The sequence below is a fragment of the Gracilinanus agilis genome, chromosome 3 (assembly GCF_016433145.1).
Source record: "Gracilinanus agilis isolate LMUSP501 chromosome 3, AgileGrace, whole genome shotgun sequence".
Lineage (NCBI taxonomy): Eukaryota > Metazoa > Chordata > Mammalia > Didelphimorphia > Didelphidae > Gracilinanus > Gracilinanus agilis.
Window position 1 is genome coordinate 496,432,656 of NC_058132.1, and position 4,835 is coordinate 496,437,490.

Genomic DNA, 4,835 nt, shown 5'->3' on the forward strand with positions numbered 1-4,835 from the left:
TAGAGGGGTAGCTTCAGGTGTTTTAACTCGAACTTTGGGCCCTTATCAGTGTCCAATTGCTTATTATTTGGTCCAGTTGGACCCAGTAGCTGCAGGAGTACCACAATGTCTTAGAGGTGTAGCTGCCACAGCTGTTAGTAACAAAAACTGTTCATCTAGTATTGGGATGCCCATTAACAATTATGTGCCCACATGAAGTGGAAGCATTACTGCTAAGACATAGAACACAGGTATTTTCTGATCAGAGAATTACAAGGTATGAAATAACTTTACTAAATAATGAAAATATTACTCTAAAACGCTGTACAACTCTTAATCCTGCCACCTTGCTTCCTGATTTACCAGTCTCAGAAGAATCATTACATAATTGTGAAACACTAGTGTCCATGGCTGAAAAGCCTTGAGACAATCTCCTGGACACTCCTTTAGACAATCTAGATCTAGTCTTATTTACTGATGGTTCTTCTTTTATGAGGGATGGCATACGCTACACTGGAGCTGCTGTAGTCACAGAATTTGACGCTGTATGGTCAGCTTCACTGCCCTCAATCTAAGTGCTCAAGGCTCAGAACTCATCCTAAAACACGCATGTATAATTGCCAAAAATAAAAAGGCAACAATTTATACAGATTCTAGATATGCATTTGGAATTTGTCACTCAGTGGGTATGTTATGGCTTCAGAAAGGAATTTTAACCTCAGCTACAAAGACTATAGCTAATGCAAAAATTATTAATGAAGTTCTTTCTGCTCTCCAGCTACCAGAAGCCCTAGCTGTAGTTCATTTCTCTGCCCATACAGGTGGCACTGACCCTGTCTCTAGGGAAAACAAATGGGCAGATACTACTGCAAAGCTAGCAGCTATAAAAGGGCCTGAATTAATTTTAACATTGACAACCACTGATGACTCAAATTTATCACTTTCCTATGATGAGAAGGAAGTAAAAAAATGGAAGCAGAAATTTAAAGCTAAACAGATGAATGGAGTATGGGTGTCCTCTGAGGGAAAATCCCTGCTCCCTAGAAACTTCTATCACCAAATTTGTCAATCAATCCATTCATAAAATTGGTTATTTTGGTACCCAGGGCTTCGTGGACTCTGTTAAAAGGGTATGGATAACTCTTGTCGTAACCACTCTAGCTTCTAAAAAGTGTGTGCAGCTTGCCCTGCCTGCCAAGCATATAACCAACATGCCTTTCGTGGCAAGGCTTTTGGTGGGCATCCTCTGGCTTACACACATTTTGAGCACCTGCAAATTGATTTCATAACAATGCCAAAGGCTGGACAATATAAATTCTGTCTAGTCATAGTGGATCAACTGACCAGGTGGCCGGAAGCATTTCCCACTGTCCAAGCCACAGCGGCTTTTGTCGCCAAGGTGCTTTTAAAAGAAATCATTCCTCATTTTGCCTGCCTGCATGTATTGATTCGGACAGGGGAAGTCACTTTACTGATTCAGTTTTATTTGAAATATATTCTTGTTTGGGGATAACTCCCAAAATCCATGTACCATATCACCCCAGAGCTCAGGCCAAGTTGAACGGATGAACAGAGAACTTAAATCTATGATTGGCAAATTATGCACTGAGACACATCTAAAATGGCCTGAAATTCTCCCTCTAGCTCTATTTTATCTTAGAAGCAGGCCCAGGGGAGATCTACACATCTCACCATATGAGATGCTTTTTGGACATCTCCCTATACAGGCTAAGCCTTTTTCTCCTGCATATACATCACTATTAGGAGGAGATATTTCTATTGTTTCCTATATACTGGTATTATAACACAAACTGCGTGAACTCCATGAATCTGGAACTGTAGTACAAGCAGGACCAATAGACTTTTCACTTCATGACCTGAACCCAGGAGACAAGGTGTATATAAAGAATTTCCAGCTCACTGGAGCAACTCAACCTTCATGGAAAGGGCCATTCCAAATATTATTAACCACCCTAACATCTATAAAAATTGGAGAAAAGGACCATTGGATTCATTGCTCACATGTAAAGAGAGCATCTTCTACTGAAGCTGATTGACTGTTTCCTGTTACATGCATTAGAGATAACAGTTCATAGATTAATGGATGCTATTTTTTTGGAATCACATTGTATTTTTTTTGTTCTTGCTTTTCCCCTGAATTTACTTTCAATGTTCTTATTGCTTTTCCTATTATCTTTTAATAGAATAATTTATTTTTTCCCTTTTTCTCATTTCTTGCACTTAAATTACATTTAATCACTATTAATCTTTTTCATTTTTTTGCAGTGATATAATTTATATATATATACTTGCTGTAATATTACTGCTTACTCACAAAGCTTTAGACGTTGGGAACCTGCCATGTATTGTTAAATGTTATGGGGCTATGATTAATGTTTTTGTCTGATTCCAGGAGAAGGGAACACAAGAGCCATTAAAAGGTGCTAAGAAAGCACAAGGTCATGGAGACCGACCAACCAATCCCAATGGGATTGATGAGAAAAACTGCACAGTGCCAAGGATTATAAGGTCAAAAAGATCATACAAATACAAGTGAGATTGAGGAACTCCCACGCCAATACTAAGGACTTGAACTCAGTGTAAAACTTGAAGTTGCGACACAACATATGTTAAGACATAGGACTCTTCAAACTACACTGCCAGTTGGGTATCACAGGTTGGCCATCATCTTGGCTCACCCATATATTTCTGAGAGTGAAGGTAAATCAGACCATGGAATGACAGGCACTTCCCTTGCATATAAATCTGGTTCTTTTTTCTCTCTTATAGAAAGGCAACTTCCTGTAGTCTTGGCTGCAAATGGGTAAGTGTGGTGTTATTGCATTGTGTCCTACAGACTAGTAGGATGGAAATTATATTAATTAGACCCTAATACAAGGGCCTTTTATGAATTTATTTTTGTTTATTCAGAAATTTTATATACATAGATTTTGATATTTTGATTCTGATTTAAAATGTTTCTTTTTCTCTCAAAGTTTCATTTTTCTTCTATTTGATTTTCTTTTTATATTTTTGTTTTTTCTTTTGAATTGACTCATACAATCCCATAACTCAACCATGTGTCTTGAGCTGATCTGGGTATATCTTTTTTAAATACCCACTTCAGAGGGATTGTATTTTTATAAAATCCAAGATTTAATTATTGTATTTTTATAAAATCCAAGTTTTAACTTTTTGTTCAAGAAAAATTCTCAGGGAAAGAAGCTTGCTGATTCCTTAATCCAGAGAATGAACTGTTTGCAGAGAGATGCCTGAAGAATCTACTTTGCATCAAGAGATCCAGAATGAACTTAAGGGTTCTATTGATTGAACTGTTGGGGTTTGTTGCATCAAGAGACCCAGAATGAACTTTGGGTTATAATTGATTGAACTGATGTGGTTTGAACAGTTACTTTGAATGTACATTTTATGCCAATAGGGGAGGGCCCCAGTTGGTTCTTGTCAATGTGCTAAGCAAAACATTGGTTTTGCCTTCTCTCTCATCCATTCCCCTCTTATCACTAACTATTATATTTAGAAGACCTTTGTGGGTATAAGATGATTATGTAGAATGATCACCTGGGGTGACTAGGCACCCAAATGATCATTAGGGGGGATTGTGTAAATGGAATTAGCTCACCCCCCATTCATAGTTAAAACTCTAGCCACCAGAGATAATGTCATCCCCACCTCCCTTAGTGGGGAGGGGAGATGAGTTACCCAAACGTGACAATAAGTAACAAATCAAGAATAAGGGACTACACTTTGGGCAGTCCAAAACAGTGTTGAGGCTGCCATTTATCCACTAGAATTAGAGGTAGACCTCCAGGAAGTGACAAAAGATGCTATCCTTCAAATATGATGGTAAATTCCTTTTGAGGAGCATTTGGCGCTTGAGACCTCAGGCGGCTTCCCTCTGAATTGTCACGTGGGTAAGTTAGGCTGACTTCCTTTTGCCTACTTTGGCATTTCTAGAGTCTCTACATCAAGGAGGCTTCTTTGCCTCTCTAATTGCTAAGGCCTTGTGGCTAGTAGCCTAGTTTAATTAATCTCTTAACTCTCACCCGGTCCGGGCCTCTGCTGGTCCAGACCAGAGTTTTTCTCTCTCTCTTTTCCTACCTTCAACTTTCCTAATTGTAAATAAACTTCCATAAAAGCCATCCTGACTTGGGTCTATTTTTAATTATGGAATCCATCTAGATCTGATTGGATTGATTACTGGCAACCACCCACTACCTTAAAATATATATATATATATATATATTTTTTTCCCCTTCTTACAGTTACAAGAACCCAGAAAGAGACAATTCAGATATCAAGGAACACCAATCAGGATTACACAGGATCTGGCAGCCTCCTCATTACCAAACCATAAGTATTGGAACATGATATTCAGAAAGGTAAGAGAATTGGGTCTGCAAACAAGGATTACCTACTCTTCAAAACTGACTATGTACTTCCAGGGGAAAGTATGGGCATTCACCAAAATGGAAGATTTCCAACTATTTGCAAATAAAAGACTCTCAAAAATTATATTCACTAGTATAGTAATTAGAAGAACTATACATAGGGAAAGGTCGGGATACTAAGTGGTCTAAGATGATACCAAAAAATAAAGAAAAAGGGTGGGGAATATAAGATGGCACCAAGAGGAATAAGAAAAATAGGATAATCTATAACACAAAATACGTGAATGGGAAGGGGAGGGGAAGAATACTATTATAAGGAGGAGAGGAAGAGAGAGTGTTAATAGGTAATACTTAAACCTTACTCTCAGAGGAATCATTTCTGAGGGGGAAGAACAGCCACATCCATTGGGGTAAAAAATTAGGGAAAACCAAGGGGGGGAGTGGGGC